This window comes from Salmo salar, chromosome 28 (genome assembly GCF_965601325.2).
Source record: "Salmo salar chromosome 28, fSalSal1, whole genome shotgun sequence".
Classification (NCBI taxonomy): domain Eukaryota; kingdom Metazoa; phylum Chordata; class Actinopteri; order Salmoniformes; family Salmonidae; genus Salmo; species Salmo salar.
In genome coordinates, this window is record NC_138318.1 from 20373635 (window position 1) to 20392678 (window position 19044).

At 40.2% G+C, this 19044-nt stretch overlaps 1 non-coding gene across 1 annotated transcript; it reads right to left on the bottom strand.

The window, feature by feature from the left end:
• Positions 1-4093: 4093 nt before the first annotated feature.
• Positions 4094-17393, bottom strand: LOC123731474 (uncharacterized). The gene is made up of 3 exons (XR_014383039.1): positions 17087-17393; positions 16890-16936; positions 4094-4242 (listed from the first exon to the last, which is right to left on the bottom strand). It is a non-coding gene; the product is annotated as an uncharacterized LOC123731474 (transcript).
• Between the last annotated feature and the right edge of the window lie 1651 nt (positions 17394-19044).

A 19044-nucleotide genomic window follows, 5' to 3' on the forward strand; every position in this document is an offset into this window, starting at 1 on the left:
TCTTGTCCTGTGCAAAATGTATTTCTTCTACTGGTTGACAAGACTTGCATATTGTGGATATTCAGCCTATAGTTGGCATTTAGTTAAATAAGTTAAAACAGTCCTTTCAACTGTCCTATACTGGAATAAAGACAGAGGAATGCATTGAGATAAATGTAACATGTACATTTATTGATGAAAATGTAAAAATGTACACGTTTTCATATAGCTTAGCAGACAGTATATTTGTTAAATGTAAACAAACATCACTTCATATTTATTCTTGGTACAAACAATATGACTACATAATATGATTATATGACATAATTATTTTGAGTCAAGATTTACTCAACCCAAAGGTAACAATCAGATTTTCAATGCAGGAAGCTCAAGGTAAAACTGAAAAGAGCTGCGTTAAACTACCTCTTGTGACTGTCATCTTATCCCCCCCAAAAATCTGGTGAAGTTATTTTGTGTATCATTTTGTTCTCATCCAGTATCATACTGAAAGATAATGTATCTTGCCTGTTGCACTCAAAAAAATGTATCTTTTCCACCAGGTGGCAATCGTAATCTGTGTTTTCAGTGTTATTGTTTTTTTCTCTCCATTAAAGGTTGATCAGGTTCTAATGTTTATGTTGTAATGTTTAAAAAAAATAAGTGTTAGGTAATTGACAGTTATGTTTACTTTGTAGTTTATATAAACACATGATCATCACATATTTGTACAGTATTTTATATATATATAATCTCAGGTTGCTTTATAATTGAAAGAGTACTTTTGTCATTGGTGTGTTCCAACTGGGCACAGACGTCAATTCAAGGTCTTGTTTTGATTTACATTCGGTTGAGTTGTCAACTAAAGTGAATTCAACGTGAAATCAACAAACACATTCACCATGTCATTGGATTAAGGTTAAAAATTGGGTGAAAAAAATATAAAATGTCACGTCGATTACTTTTTGCAAATCCAATCAGTTTTCCACTTTGATTCAACGTCATCACATTGATTTTTTGGGTTGAAATGACATGGAGACAACGTTGATTCAACTCGTTTTTTAGCCCAGTGGGTTGCTACATTGTTGTAGAGCAGTTGCTGTTTAGAAATAGTACCATATTGACATTTTCCGTCTCTAAGCAGCTTCGCCTGTTACAGAAGACATCGCTCTCTTCTTTGGCGAAAACTCTCTCCAGTGGTATTGCTGTGCAAACAATGCCAAGGTATTTACATGCAATCCTTCTTAGATCCACTAAGTCTTTGTTGACCCTCCACCATTTCAGGGGGCTCTGAAACATTGTGATGGGTCTCTCTTTGACATACCTCATAAAGTCACAATCAAAGTGTGATTGTTTGCCAGAACCAACTGGAGCAGACACTACACTTGTGCTGATGTCATCCATTGCTTTGAGGATTTGTCCTCTGGATAACTGGACATTGTTATCATCAGAGAGTAGGAGCTTCTTGAATCTTGGGTCCAGGACTGTGCTAACTGTAAGCCAGCGGTTGAACTTGACATTGCAAAAATGCCATTCACATATTTTGGCCAGACCGAATGCTACCTCGTTACCGTTTCGTGCCAACTTTTCGATGTCTCTCTGACATCTGGTCACAAGTGGAATGATACATGATATGGATTCATATCCCGCTCTTGACATTTCTCTTGTTGCCTTTTTGAAAGGCTGAAGTGCGGCTATGACATCGTTGATTGTCTTTATGTCTTCATCTGCAAGCCATAGGTTGTACTCAAGCCTCTGAAGGAGCACAGCTGTAATGGCCTGGTGCTGTTCTACAAATCGCTCCAGCATACTGAGTGAAGAGAGCCAACCGTTACCAACAGACTGGATCAGTCCACTTTCAGGCAAATTTAGCTTCAGTTGATACTCCTTGAGTTTTTGTTCTGCTTTGATGTCACAGTGAAAGAACCTCACAACATTCTGGGACTTTTTCAGCAGAGTTTTAAGTCCAGGATATTTTTCTAGGATGTCTTTGAACGCCAAGTCCAAAGTATAAGCAAGACAAGAGATGTGTGTCCATCCAGCTTTTGAGACTTCGTCCTTCATGGTTGTTCCTCCTTCCATGACAACGGTATGGATTTTGTCTTTAATGCCCCATGCTTTTGCTGTCTTCAGCAACTGGTCCACTATGTTTTTTGGCGTATGTTCATCAGGTAAATTGGCTGTTTCCAACACATGGGACTTCAGATGCCAGTCTTTGCCTAGATAGTGACAGGTCACCGTCACAAAAGATACTTCAGCTCTTGAAACCCACAATTCTGATGTCAACGAAATGTCATCTGATGAAGCCAATTCTTTTTTCACCATCTCTTTAGTCTCTTTATACATTTGAAGAAGTTGTAAGCGTAGGTCTTTGGATGTCAGTCGTGAAATTTTCAGTGTGGGCTCAATGGCCCTCATAACAGCGCAGATACCTTTGTCTTCAACAATGGACAATGGTTGTAGGTCATTCACAATCATCTTTACCAAACAGCTTGGGATTTTGTGTGCTGGTGAAGTGTCACCTATGTCAAATGAATATAATTATTTTGTATGATATTGTGGAAGCTACATTATAAAATGTTTAACAAAATACAGTACCAGTCAAAAGTTTGGACCCATCTACTCATTCAAGGTTTTTTTTTTCTTCCTATTTTCTACGTTGAAAATAATAGTTAAGACATCAAAACTATGAAATAACACATATGGAATCATGTAGCAACCAAAAAAGTGTTAAACAAATCAAAATATATTTTATATTTGAGATTCTTCAAAGTAGCCACCCTTTGCCTTGATGACAGCTTTGCACTCTTGGCATTCTCTCAACCAGCTTCACCTGGAATGCTTTCCCAACAGTCTTGAAGGAGTTCCCACATATGCTGAGCACTTGTTGGATGCTTTTCCTTTCCTCTATGGTCCAACTCATCCCAAACCATCTCAATTGGGTTGAGGTCGGGTGATTGTAAAGGCCAGGTCATCTGATGCAGCACTCCATCACGCTCCTTCTTGGTCAAATAGCCCTTACACAGCCTGGAGGTCATTGTCGTGTTGAAAAAGAAATGATAGTGGGATGGCGTATCAGATGGGATGGCGTATCGCTGCAAAATGCTGTGGTAGCCATGCTGGTTAAGTGTGTCTTGAATTCTAAATACATCCTTGACAGTATCACCAGCAAAGCATCCCCACACCATCACACCTCCTCCTCCATGCTTCACTGTGGGAACCACACATGCGGAGATCATCCATCCACCTACTCTGCATCTCACAAAGACACGGCGGTTGGAACCAAAAATCTCAAATTTGGACTCATCAGACCAAACGACAGAATTCCATCGGCCTAATTTCCATTGCATGTGTTTCTTGGTACAAGCAAGTCTCTTCTTCTTATTGGCGTCCTTTAGTGGTGGTTTCTTTGCAGCAATTCGACCATGAAGGCCTGATTCACGCAGTCTCCTCTGAACAGTTGATGTTGAGATGAAACATTTATTTGGGCTGCAATCTGAGGTGCAGTTAACTCTAATGAACTTATCTTCTGCAGCAGAGGTAACTCTGGGTCTTCCTTTCCTGTGGTGGTCCTCATGAGAGCCAGTTTCATCATAGCGCTTGATCGTTTTAGCGACTGCACTTGAAGTTCTTGAGATTTTCTGCATTGACTTACCTTCATGTCTTAAAATAATGATGGACTGTGGTTTCTCTTTGCTTACTTGAGCTGTTCTTGCCATAATATGGACTTGGTCTTTTTCCAAATAGGGCTATTGTCTGTATACCACCCCTTCCTTGTCCCAACACAATTGATTGGCTCAAACGCATTAAGAAGGAAAGTAATTCCACAAATTAACTTTTAGCACGGCACAACTGTTAATTGAAATGCATTCCAGGTGACTAACTCATGAAGCTGGTTGAGAGAATGCCAAGAGTGTGCAAAGCTGTCATCAAGGCAAAGGGTTGCTACTTTGAAGAATCTCAAATATAAAATCAATTTTGATTTGTTTAACACTTTTTTGGTTACTACATGATTCCATATGTGTTATTTCATAGTTTTGATGTCTTCACTATTATTCTACAATGTAGAAAATATAAAAAAATTGAAAAACCCTTGAATGAGTAGGTGTGTCCAAAACTTTTGACTGGTACTGTATATTGTGCGACAAATCTTTACTGTCTCACCTTGTGTAGTTCTGCAACTTGTGTCATACAGAGCAGATGTATTCCTTTCTTTTCCCCTTTGTATGGTGTATTCTAATGAAGCCCTCCTGGAACCATTCCTCCCTGCATTAAAGGTGTTTTTCAGGTACATTAAAATCTCAGGTTAGCATAATTCCCAACCCCACTCTTGTACCATTACTTCCTGCATTTTTAGGTACACTTTACAATATCAAAACTGCTTATGATGCAGTTCTTCAAATACATTGCCTTCAGAAAGTATTTACACCCCTTGATCTTACAAAGTGGGATTGAAATGGATTTAATTATAAAAAAATGAAAATAAATTATAAGATTTAAGCTTAAAATATTCTAAGCTACCTGGGGCGGCAGGTACCTTAGTGGTTAGAGCATTGGGCCAGTAATCGAAAGGTTGCTAGATTGAATCCCTGAGCTGACAATGTAAAAATCTTGTTCTGCCCCTGAACAAGGCAGTTAACCCACTGTTCCTAGGTTGTCTTTGTAATTAAGAATTTGTTCTTAACTGACTTGCCTAGTTAAATCAAGGTTAAATAAAAAAAAACTTGAATGTCAAGGTGGAAGAAAAAGTCTAACATTTGTCAAATAAATCATGAAAAAGTAAACACTAACATATCTTGATTAGATAAATATTCAACCTCTTGAGTCAATACATAGTAGAATCACCTTTGGCAGCGATTGTATCTGTGAATCTTTCTGGGTAAGTCTGTAAGAGCTTTCCACACCTGGATTGTGCAACATTTCCCCATTATTCTTTGCAAAATTCTTCAAGCTCTGTCAAATTGGTTGATCATTGCTAGACAACCTTTTTCAGGTCTTTTTTTGTTGTTGTAATTTTTACCCCCAATTTCGTGATTACGATCTTGTCTCATCGCAGCAACTCCCCAACAGGCTCGGGAGAGGCAAAGGTTGAGTCATGCGTCCTCCGAAACATGAGCCGCCAAACCACGCTTCTTAACACCCGCTCTCTTAACTCAGAAACCAGCTGCACCAATGTGTTGTAGGAAACAACGTTCAACTTGACCAAAGTCAGCCTGCAGGCACCCGGCCTGCCACAAGGAGTTGCTAGAGTGCGATGAGCCAAGTAAAGCCCCCTCCTGGTCAAACCCTCCCCTAACCCAGAAGACGTTGGGCCAATTGTGTGCCGCTTATGGGACTCCCAGTCACAGATAGTAATGACACAGCCTGGGATCAAACCCCAGGCTGTAGTGATGATGCAACACTGCGATGCAGTGCCTTAGACCACTGCGCCGCTCAGGAAGCCCATTTTCAGGTCTTGCCATAGATTCTGAAACAAAATTCAGTCAAAACTGTTACTCGGCCCTTCAGGAACATTTGCTGTCTTCTTGGTAAGGAACTCGTGTATATTTGGCCTTGCATGTTAGGTTATTGTCTTGCTGAAAGGTGAATTCATCTCGCAGTGTCTTGTGGAAAGCAGACTGAACCAGGTTTTCCAATAGGATTTTGCCTGTGCTTAGCTCTATTACGTTTCTTTTTTTATCCTGAAAAACTCACCAGTCCTTAACGATCACAAGCATACCCATAACATGATGTAGCCACCGCTATGCTTGAAAATATGAGGATTGGTACTCAGTAATGTGTTGTATTGCATTTGTCCCAAACAAAATACTTTGTATTCAGGACAAAAAGTTAATTGTTCTCCTCCTGCTGACGATTAGCAGAGCGAATGTCTTCTGAGAATCGGTTAATTGATTTTGGCAAATAGTTCAATATAGCAGGCAGGAGTGAGTACACAATCATTTAATTTAATTTTTGTATTGGGTGTATCTACCGACGGCCTGAATAGGTCCTGAAAGATACATCAGTTTTGTTAATTTTGTTTTACTCTGCTTGCAAACCTGCTGGATCTGGTTTGACCAGATACAATGCTATTTCACAGTAAACAAATTGACAACAGACTTTTAGCATGGTTATAGGGAAGGACAATCAAGAAGCAGAGCACTTACACAAACGACTGATGATTGGCTGAGAGAAATTTATGATAAAATGAATGCATATGCATACACATACATTGTGATATTGTTGTATGGTGATATTGAACATTTTGTATTGTAAACTCAGCAAAAAAAAAGAAACGTCCTCTCACTGTCAACTGCGTTTATTTTCAGCAAACTTAACATGCGTAAATATTTGTGTGAACATAACAAGATTTAACAACTGAGACATAAACTGAACAAGTTCCACAGACGTGACTAACAGAAATTGAATAATGTGTCCCTGAACAAAGGGGGGGGGGGGGTGTCAAAATCAAAAGTAACAGTCAGTATCTGGTGTGGCCACCAGCTGCATTAATTACTGCATTGCATCTCCTCCTCATGGACTGCACCAGATTTGCCAGTTCTTGCTGTGAGATGTAACCCCACTCTTCCACCAAGGCACCTGCAAGTTCCCGGACATTTCTGGGGGGAATGGCCCTAGCCCTCACCCTTCGATCCAACAGGTCCCAGATGTGCTCAATGGGATTAAGATCCGGGCTTTTCGCTGGCCATGGCAGAACACTGACATTCCTGTCTTGCAGGAAATCACACACAGCACGAGCAGTATGGCTGGTGGCATTGTCATTCTGGAGGGTCATGTCAGGATGAGCCTGCAGGAAGGGTACCACATGAGGAAGGAGAATGTCTTCTCTGTAACGCACAGCATTGAGATTGCCTGCAATGACAACAAGCTCAGTCCGATGATGCTGTGACACACCGCCCCAGACGATGACGGACCCTCCACCTCCAAATCGATCCCGCTCCAGAGTACAGGCTTCGGTGTAACGCTCATTCCTTCGACGATAAACGAGAATCCGATCATCACCCCTGGTGAGACAAAACCGTGACTCGTCAGTGAAGAGCACTTTTTGTCTGTCCTAACTGGTCCAGTCACGGTGGTTTTGTGCCCATAGGCGATGTTGTTGCCTGTGATGTCTGGTGAGGACCTGCCTTACAACAGGCCTACAAGCCCTCAGTCCAGCCTCTCTCAGCCTATTGCGGACAGTCTGAGCACTGATGGAGGGATTATGCGTTCCTGGTGTAACTCGGGTAGTTGTTGTTGCCATCCTGTACCTGTCCCACAGGTGTGATGTTTGTATGTACCGATCCTGTGCAGGTGTTGTTACACGTGGTCTGCCACTGCGAGAACGATCAGCTGTCCGTTCCGTCTCCCTGTAGCGCTGTTTTAGGCGTCTCACAGTACGGACATTGCAATTTATTGCTCTGGCCACATCTGCAGTCCTCATGTCTCCTTGCAGCATGCCGAAGGCACGTTCACGCAGATGAGCAGGGACCCTGGGCATGGATATCATAAGGTGAATGCACCAATTTGTAAGTCGCTCTGAATAAGAGCCCATGCTAAATGACGTAAATGTAAATGTAAATGTTTCTTTTGGTGTTTTTCAGAGTCAGTAGAAAGGCCTCTTTAGTGTCCTAGGTTTTCATAACTGTGACCTTAATTGCCTACCGTCTATAAGCTGTTAGTGTCTTAACGACCGTTCCACAGGTGCATGTTCATTAATTGTTTATTGTTCATTGAACAAGCATGGGAAACAGTGTTTAAACCCTTTACATTGAAGATCTGTGAAGTTATTTGGATTTTTACGAATTATGTTTCAAAGACAGGGTCCTGAAATAGGGACATTTATTTTTTTGCTGAGTTTAGATATGTAGTGGTGTAATAATGTTATGTACTGTTTTATATTTTGTTTTATATTTAATGTAAATGCTTTAATATGTTTGGATCCCAGGAAGAGCAGCAGCTAATGGGGATCCCTAATAAGTACAAAAAAATTAAATAATAATAATAATATCTTGGATATACTACGAGAGGACATCAATGCATTATGTGCCAGTCTAGAATTCCCGCCAAAGTGTTGCCTGAACCAATGAGTCTCCTTGGTGATGGATAAACTTTACATCAACGGGCAACTGTATCAGGACTCTAGAGTAAATCCTTGGCAATTTTAATGCAATGTTCAAATCTGAGTTTGTGTGTTGTAATGCATCATGACAGCTTCAACTATAATGAATACATGCTCTATTGATCTTCACGGGACAAGGAAAGGGCTGCATATAGCTCAGGTTAAAACCTCTTGACGCACGCCAAGGATAGGGGGTGCTACAGCGATTTAAAAAAAAAATACGTGCCCATTTTAAACGGCCTCCTACTCAAACTCAGAAGCTAGGATATGCATATAATTAGTAGATGTGGATAGAAAACACCCTAAAGTTTCTAAAACTGTTTGAATGGTGTCTGTGAGTAAAACAGAACTCATATGGCAGTCAAAACCCCGAGACAGATCCTAACAGGAGGTGTAAATCTGATTTGTGCACTCAACTTCAGCACTTTGCCTATAAAACACACCGTGAGTTAGGATTCATTGAGCACTTCCTATGGCTTCCACTAGATGTCCCCAGTCTTTACAAAGTGGTTTGAGTCTTCTACGGTACAAACTGACCGAATGAGAGGCTGTGGAACTTGGTCATAGGGGGAGGGCCATTACCATTATGATGCGGGCGCCCCTGGCTACCCTCCCCTTTCGAAACGTTTAGAAAGACAATGCAATCGTCCCCCTTGAATATTATTGAAGCTCTGGTCGAAAAAGGCCCTAAAGATTTATGTTATACAATGTTTGACATGTTTGAACGAACTTAAATATATATTTCCCGCGCACTACGGTACATTTTGAGTAGCCTTCGGAACGCGCTAACAAGAAGAAGCTATTGGGACATAAATTATAAACTTTTTCGAACAAAACTACATTTGTTGTGGACCTGGGATTCCTGGAAGTGCCTTCTGATGAAGATAATCAAAGGTAAGGGAATATTTACAATAGTATACAAGAGTAGATTTGATATTCGATTGTTCCAAGATGGCGCTGACCTGTATCGCTAGCCTATTTTTCTGAGTATATTATACCCTTTTATTGCAAAGTGTGATTTCCCAGTAAAGTTATTTTTAAATCTGGCAATGCGGGTGCTTTCACGAGATGTTAATCTATAATTCTTTGAATGACAATATTACATTTTAAAAATGTTTTCGATTAGTAATTTAGGTAAATTGTGGCGCTGATCAACGGATGCATTTGAGGGAAAATATTTTCTCAACGTCACGCGCCGATGTAAAATGCTGTTTTTATATATAAATATGAACTTTATCGAACAAAAGAATGCATGTATTGTGTAACATGATGTCCTAGGAGTGTCATCTGATGAAGATTGTCAAAGGTTAGTGCTGCATTTAGCTGTTTTTTGGTTATTTGTGATGCATGTGGTTCGTTGGAAAATGGCGATGTGGCTACTTTGACGATATACTCCTCTAACATAATCTAATGTTTTGCTTTTGCTGTAAAGCCTTTTTGAAATCGGACAACGTGGTTCGATTCAGGAGAGGTGTATCTATTAAACGATATAAAATAGTCCTATATTTGAGAAAACAAAAATATTACATTTTGCTATGGTTCGGTTATGAATATGGCGATATGATTTTTTGCTGGATGTTGATCCCGCATGCGGGACGAGCGCTTCAAGAGGTTTTAATGTATGTAGCCTTCCTAACAAAATACATGAGATTTTTAACTTAGTCAACATAAATAATCTTCACATTTTAGCTTTAACCGAAACACATCTGTTAATGATGGGCAAATTAACATTCATGGATATAGTCTACCTAGAAGGGATAGGAATAGAAATGTAAATGTAAATGTAATGTAAATGAATAGGAATGGTGGTGGTGTAGCATTGTACATTCAGAATCATATACCCTTTAAGAGGAGGGATGATCTTAATGTATTTCAAGTAGAGGTATTGTGGACTCAAGGACATCTGCCTCACCAGGCACACATATTGGTAGGATGAGTGACCTTTGCACTAGGTTTGACCAGGCCACAGATAGTAACAGATGTATTCATTTTGGGTGATATTAATATAAATTGGAAGGATCATAATAATTCAAATAGAACTAAATGATTGAGTAATGCCAAGAGCTGTGGTTTGAAATTGTGAACGAGACACTATTGGAGTGTGTACAGCCTGCGCAAAAAAACAAAGCAGAGCTCATGCCTCATCATGCATCCTTACAATGTATTAAAAATCTAAACATATAGCCCAGCGTTTGTAGAACAACTAAAGTTACATGAATAACTCTAAATTAAGCATATAGGAGTACCTATTACTTTGTTAACCACTCAACACAGAATAGCCGCATGTGCACTCTCCCTCAAATTGTTTGGAGAAAATATTGATATTTTATTCAGCTTTGTTCAATTGTATTCTTCATACTGTAAAATAATATAAAATAATACCACAAAATTATAAGCAAATCTTGTCTGCTAAATGTACTAGTGTAGCCCACAACCATTTGCCATAGCCACATCAGGACCTAACATAAGGACAACTCAGAGTATGCTATTCTTTTCTTCTGAAATAGACTACATCATCAAGATAAAGGGTGGATATTTTTAATAATCACAAATCTAAAATATATTTAGGTTTGTTTAACACTTTATCGGTCTACAATGTAGAAAATAGTAAACATAAAAAATTAGTAGGTGTGTCCAAACTTTTGATTGGTAATGTATCTATCATGCCCATCTAGTGTGGAGGTTGACAGGAGAACAATAACAAAACCAGCTGATATGGCCAATCATTTTGCAGATTTTGTTTACAAAGAAAACTAATTTACTGAGAGATAATGTAAACGCCCATTCTTACAAACAAGCTATTGTCCAATGGATTGATGATCATATTATGAGCAAAAAACCCAAAAGGTTATGATCTTATGGACAATTTTTTACTTCGCTATGCTGCTCCCCAGATTGCAGCTCGACTGAAATACATATTTAATTGGTCACTGGAAAAGGGGAAATTTCCAAATGTATGGAAGCATGCTAAACTGTGTCCAATCCCAAAGACAGCAAAGAACCCATTACACCTGCTAATAGTCGACCAATCAATCTACTCCCTTCACTCAGTAAGACATTGGAGGGTATTGTGAGTAGACAAATATGGGAGTATATGGAAAAGAACAATCTGATCGCAGCCAATCAGCATGCTTCTCGCAAAAACCATTCCACTGCATTGGTTGACATGACTGACCAGTGGCTCAATGCTATGGATAATGGCAGGTGTGTGGGTGTACAATTTTTTGTATTCCAGTGCAGCATTTGATTTAGTGGAACATTGAAATAATTTTGACAAAATTATTGCATTATGGGTTTAAGGAGGCAGCATTGAATGGGTACAGTCATATCTAACGGACAGGAAACAGTCCACCTATATAAAAGGGTCATTTTCTTCCCCTCATGCTTTAAACAGTGGAACACCGCAGGGCAGCTGCCTTGGGCCACTTCTTTCCTTAATTTATACCAACGACTTTATTTATGCCTTATCTGGAACTCAAGCTACTATATTTGCAGATTATACTACAATTTATACAGCAAGACAATCGGTTCAACAGGTACAGCAAGCTCTACAAGTAGAGATCCTAATAAAATAAAATAAATTGCTTTGCCACATTTTTTCCCATATTACTTTAGTGCCTTGTTGCAAACAGGATGCATGTTTTGGAATATTTTTTATTCTGTACAGCCTTCCTTCTTTTCAGTCTGTCAATTAGGTTAGTATTGTGGGGTAACTACAATGTTGTTGATCAATCCTCAGTTTTCTCCGATCATAGCTTTTAAACTCTGTAATGCATGGTGAAATCCCTGAGCGGTTTCCTTCCTCTCCGGCAACTGAGTTAGGAAGGATATCTTTATAGTGACTGGATGTATTGATGCACCATCCAAAGTGTAATTAATAACTTCACCATGCTCAAAGGGATATTCAGTTATTTTATTTTTACCCATCTACCAATAGGTGGCCTTCTTGGTCTTTGTGGTTGAATCTATAATGCTCGACTGAGGGACCTTACAATTATCTGTATGTGCAGAGATGAAGTAATCATTCAAAAATCATGTTAAACACTATTATCCTCTTTGGGGTAGGGGGCAGTATTTTGACATCTGGATGAAAAGCGTGCCCAAAGTAAACTGCCTGTCCCTCAGGCCCAGAAGCTAGGATATGCATATAATTGGTAGATTTGGATAGAAAACACTCTAAAGTTTCTAAAACTGTTAAAATAATGTCTGTGAGTATAACAGACCTGAGTTGGCAGGCGAAACCCCAAGGACAAACCATCCAGGGGAAGAAAACAATTGAGGTCATAGGATTTTCCAAAGAATTTCTATGGGACTCCCTTTTTATTAGGAACCTGGTTGCAGTTCCTATGGCTTCTTTAGAAATTGTTCAATGTTTTTCTTTTGAGAAATTAAGAAGTAGTGCTATTCATTGTAAGTGTCACTCCAGATGGACTCTACTGTTTTGGTGCGAGTGAACTGGAATGCGCTTCACGTTTTTATCCGATATTAGAAACTGTTTATTCCGTCTTAAATTTTATCGATTTATTTACGTTTTAGGGTACCTGAGGTTGAATTAGGAACGTTGTTTGAAATGTTTGGACCAAGTTTACAGCTAACTTACTAGCTACTTTATAGGCATGTTGGGCGAGTTGAAACCGGTGTATTTCTTTCATTTTTGGGACATAAAGAAGGACATTATTGAAGAAAAGGACCATTTGTGATGTTTCTGGGACATTTTGGAGTGCCAAAAGAAGATCTTACATTTTTGTCAATTAGCAGACGCTCTTATCCAGAGCGGCTTACAGTGGTGAATGCATACATTTCATACCATTTCATTTCATGCATTTTTTTTCCTTCTACTGGCCCCCCGTGGGAATCAAACCCACAACCCGGGCATTGCACACACCATGCTAGCATTGCAAACACCATGCTCTACCAACTGAGCCACAGTTGGTTGGTTGGTTGGTTGGTTGGTTGGTTGGTTGGTTGGTTGGTTGGTTGGTTGGTTGGTTGGTTGGTTGGTTGGTTGGTTGGTTGGTTGGTTGGTTGGTTGGTTGGTTGGTTGGTTGGTTGGTTGGTTGGTTGGTTGGTTGGTTGGTTGGTTGGTTGGTTGGTTGGTTGGTTGGTTGGTTGGTTGGTTGGTTGGTTGGTTGGTTGGTTATTATATCGCTATTTCTGACTTTTGTGGCGCACCTGCCTGGTTGAAATATGATTTTCATGTGTTTGTATGTGGGGCGCTGTCCTCAGATAATCACATGGTTCGCCATAAAGCCTTTTTGAAATCTGACACGGCGGCTGGATTAACAAGAAGTTAAGCTTTATTTTGATGTATAACATATATTTTCAAGAATGTTAAATATTTGAATTTAGTATTTTTGAATTTCGTGCTCTGCAATTTCACCGGATGTTGGCCAGCATCCCACCTACCCTGGAGAGGTTATGCACACAGAGTGGGTCCATGTAACTTATTATGTGACTTGTTAAACAAATCTTTACTCCTGAACTGATTTAGGCTTGAATGCCTGTAAAAAAGGCCGTCCTCACCTCTCCTCTCTATCCAACTTCCCCTCACAGTCCCTTAAGTTTCCCTTCAGTCCCGTTAGTTTGGCTGCTCAGCCTACTTAAGTTATCAATCACCCATCATAGCCCTGCCATTCCCAACCAATCAGAGTGCTTGGTAATGCACATCTGGACACCGCCTGTCCACTCAGGTCGGAGTGTCATCGTCGTCCAAAGGGAGAAGACGCACATGCTGTGTAATAATAGATAATTACCACTAATTACTTCATGTTACTTTGATAAGTTTCAGCCATATGTTCTACTGTATTGCTGCTTCGCGTATTGCTTATCATACAGTTGAAGTCAGAAGTTTACATACACTTAAGTTGGAGTCATTAAATCTTGTTTTTAAACCACTCCACAAATTAAATCTTGTTTTTAAACCACTCCATAGATTATTTCACTTATAATTCACTATATCCACATAATTCCAGTGGGTCAGAAGTTTACATACACGAAGTTGACTGTGCCTTTAAACAGCTTGGAACATTGCTGAAAATTATGTCATGGCTTTAGAAGCTTCAGATAGGCTACTTGACATCATTTGAGTCAATTGGAGGTCTACCTGTGGATGTATTTCAAGGCCTACCTTCAAACACAGTGCCTCCTTGCTTGACATCATGGGAAAATCAAAATAAATCAGCCAAGATCTCAGAAAAAATTATAATTGTAGAGGTCCACAAGTCTGGTTCATCTTTGGGAGCAATTTCCAAATGCCTGAAGGTACCACGTTCATCTGTACAAACAATAGTATGCAAGTATAAACACCATGGGACCACGCAGCCGTCATACCGCTCAGGAAGGAGACGCGTTCTGTCTCCTAGAGATGAACGTACTTTGGTGCGAAAAGTGCAAATCAATCCCAGAAGAACAGCAAAGGACCTTGTGAAGATGCTGGAGGAAACGGGTACAGAAGTATCTATATCCACAGTAAAGTGAGTCCTATATTGTCATAACCTGAAAGGCCGCTCAGCAAGGAAGAAGCCAATGCCCAAAACTGCCATAAAAAAGCCAGACTATGGTTTGCAACTGCACATGGGGACAAAAATCGTATTTTTTGGAGAAATGTCCTCTGGTCTGATGAAACAAAAATAGTACTGTTTGGCCATAATGACCATTGTTATGTTTGGCGGGAAAAGGGGGAGGCTTGCAAGCTGAAGAACACCATCCCAACCGTGAAGCATGGGGGTGGCAGCATCATGTGTAGGGGTGCTTTGCTGCAGGAGGGACTGGTGCACTTCACAAAATAGATGCCATCATGAGGGAGGAACATTATGTGGATATATTGAAGCAACATCTCAAGACATCAGTCAGGGAATTAAAGCTTGCTCGCAAATGGGTCTTCCAAATGGACAATGACCCCAAGCATACTTCCAAAGTTATGGCAAAATGGCTTAAGGACAACAAAGTCAAGGTATTGGAGTGGCCATCACAAAGCCCTGACCTCAATCCTATAGAAAATGTGTGGGCAGATCTGAAAAAGCGTGTGCGAGCAAGGAGGCCTACAAACCTGACTCAGTTACACCATCTCTGTCAGGAGGAATGGGCCAAAATTCCCCCAACTTATTGTGGGAAGCTTGTGGAAGGCTACCTGAAACGTTTGACCCAAGTTAAACAAATTAAAGGCAATGCTACCAAATATTAATTGAGTGTATGTAAACTTCTGACCCACTGGGAATGTGATGAAAGAAATAAAAGCTGAAATAAATAATTCTCTCTACTATTATTCTGACATTTCACATTCTTAAAATAAAGTGGTGATCCTAACTGACCTAAGACAAGGAATTATAACTAGGATTAAATGTCAGGAATTGTGAAAAACTGAGTTTAAATGTATTTGGCTAAGGTGTATGTAAACTTCCGACTTCAACTGTATGTAATTCTGTACTGCCATAAGTACAGAATACCTGGGATAGGATAAAGTAATCCTTCTAACCCCCCCCCCCCCCCCCCCCCCCCCCCCCCCTTAAAAGATTTAGATGCACTATTGTAAAGTGGTTGTTCCACTGGATATCATAAGGTGAATGCACCAATTTGTAAGTCGCTCTGGATAAGAGCGTCTGCTAAATGACTTAAATGTAAATGTAAATAAGTGTTATTGCATTGGTTGCAATACTTTTGCAGAAGTGGTTTAATTGTTGTATTGGTGAACATTGTCTTCTGCATCCACACACTTCCACAGCGTTTTCCATAGTGGCCTTTATTAAGGTGTTTTATCGTGCTGCCATGGGTGAGCTTCTAGAGTCATCCCAGACAGTTCTTGGAGCTTGCTCATGCGCAGAGTAATTTATGACCCTGTTGCGCCAGGGCAGATCTGATAACATCTCACACAAGGCTGGAGAGAGAGGGTGTCATAAATCTTGACCCTTTGTCAATCCAAGTAATTTGTTTCTCTCTCCAAGAGGTGAATGTTTAAATTGATGTTTATAGTGATGCTGTGTTTATAGCCCTTTATAGACAAGTGTAATGCCATTTGCCATTTATTCATGTACAGATATGTAAATTGCATAGTCATAACCTTTAACTAATACTGTTTACATGTATGCATATCTTTGTTTTATAGAACCACAACAATAAGATTCCAAGTCATTCGGATGACCAAAATCCTATAAACATCTTCAAATGGAAACGTGTGTGTGTGTGTGTGTGTGTGTGTGTGTGTGTGTGGTAGTGACTATCAAGAGTATAGTGATGGGCCTCAACATCATCTTCTAACCGGACAGCACTATAGAGGACTGAACCAATCAGAACCAATCAGTTATAAGTATATAGCGGGTGAGGGCATTCACAGCCGACCACTCAGACTGGTGAGAGCATACCACCAGCCAACCGTTTTTACGTGGTCCTTTTAGTCAGATTTTTACATGGTCCGTCATTTCTCCGGATTTAGCGACCAATAGTTTTTACAATACCTTTTGACTCAAGACATTTCAGCTTTTCATTTTTAATTAATTTGTAACATTTTCTAAAAACATACTACCAATTTGACATTATGGGGTATTGTTTGTAGGCCAGTGACAAAGAAATCTGAATTTAATCAATTTTAAATCCAGGCTGTAACACAACAAAAGTTGGAAAAAGTCAATGGGTGTGAACACTTTCTGAAGGCACTGCATAATCAATATTATGGTCGGTTTTCAGATAAATGTTTTAGAATGTATGTCCTTTAATGGATTTGCTGTTGCATCCTTTACAAAACAAATAAATAGTGTACATGGCGTTTGTGCAAAAGTTTTCTCAATGATTTGGTAATAGATTTTAAATGTTGTCTTACGAGAATAAGGTCTTTTCTGGAACGTCTTGGAACCCCCATTCCACTTCCTGTTGGAGTATGATAATAGAATTATGTTTTAGTCTTTTTTTAGTAAGATTATAAAAGTTAGATCAGTATTCTCCTTCAGTTATACATTCAAAAGTATAATCTTGGTCAACAACAGAATGACAACCCAATAATTGTCCTTGTGGACTCACCTGTTTCTCACATTTGGGGTTCTCTCTGTGCTCACTGAGCGAGTATAGGAATCTGGCTGTTGGAAGTATGTACGCGTTGTGATCTGGTAGTCGTTTCCATATCCTCGTTCCAATCCTGAATCGTTAGAGTTCGTCATCCTGGCCATCATCCTACATTTAACTACTTCGTCTGGACTATAATTAGCATACATTTTTGACTGCTTGTGCTTGACTTGATTGACAAGTTCAGAGCCTTTTAATAACCAGAGTAGGGAATAATCTTAATGTGATGGCTTCCTAGAACACAGGTCTTTATATGTCCCGTGTCTAAGATTCTGTTTCTGTTCTAGTGAAATGAAAGTCACCTCCTTGCCACATCAAACTTCTACCTATGAATAATGAGAGACTAGAATAGTGAAAGGAAATGAATATGGTTTCCTGGATCTGTTATGACTCATTTGAACGTCACCTGTGCAAACCTCTTAAGAGTTTATTGTTGCACCGGTGCGTCAATCTAAGTAACATAATACAAAAAATCACCATCAAAATCCATCAGTTTAAGCTAGAGATATCTCTGCTTATGACTGCCCTCCGCATCTGCGGTGGAAGGGAGCCGAGCTACAGCAGTGTTTGTCAGACCATGAGACATACTGAAAATCGGTCTTCTCGTGAAAACGTCTCTAGCCGTGTCTGCATTGTTTGGCATACAAACTAATATGACCACCTTATGGAAAGATGAGACTATCACGAACACGATGGTTGTCTCCGTTTTGCCCTAAGGGACTAATCTGAAGCCGGTACCGTCGATGTGCCAACTTCTGTTTGCATCATCCGAACCGTTTGGGTTACAAACAAATGTTTTTACTTCCACTGTGATTGGATGACAGATGTAAGCAGTTCAGTTTCTTGTCATATTAGGCTCCTTGATTTGGGTCTACTGTGTAACCTCTCCTCTGTTGCCTGAGGTGTACATATGTTCTGCATGTGAAACTGGTGTAGCCTGTTCAGCCCGCCTTTTCCTGTAGTCCACGATCAACTCCTTTGTCTTGTTGACATTGGTGGAGAGGTTGTTGGCCTGGCCCCACAGTGTCAGGTCTCCGACCTCCTCCCTATAGGCTGTCTCATTGTTGTCGGTAATCAGGCCTACCACTGTTGTGTCATCAGCAAACTTAATGATGGTGTTGGAATCGTGTTTGGCCACATAGTCGTGGGTGAAAAGGGAGTACTGGAGGGAACTAAGCACGCACCCCTGAGAGGCCCCAGTGTTGAGGATCAGCGTGGTAGACGTGTTGTTGCCTACCTTTACCACCTGGGGGTGGCCCGTCATGAAGTCTAGGATCCAGTTGCAGAGGGAGGTGTCCCAGGGTACTTAGTGCCCACAAAGCTCATCACTAAACTATGGTGTTGAACGCTGAGCTGTAGACAATGAACAGCATTCTCACATAGGTGTTCCTTTTGTCCAGGTGGGAGAGGGCAGTGTGGAGTTCGATTGAGATTGTGTCATCTGTGGATCTGTTGGGGTGGTATGCGAATTGGAGTGGTTCTAGTTTATCCGTGATGATGGTGTTGATGTGAGCCATAACCAGCCTTTCAAAGCACTTCATGGCTACCGAAGTGAATGCTACGGGCGGTAATCTTCTCTTCCTTGGTTACCTTCTCTTCCTTGGGCACAGGGACTATGGTGGTCTGCTTGAAACATGTAGGTTGAAAATGTCAGTGAAGACACTTGCCAGTTGGTCTGCGCATGCTTTGAGTACACGTCCTGGTAATCCGTCTGGAGCGTCGCCAGGGGAACTGAAACAGACCACATGTACTTAACACTATAGAAAGTCGACACCCCCGTGAACTTTTTTTTCACATTTTGCTGCTTTAAAATCTAAAAAGGGATTCAATTATATTTATTTCCTACAGATCTACACAACCTACTCTACATTTTCAAAGTAAAAGAAAGTTATAGAACATTTTACAAATTAAGAATG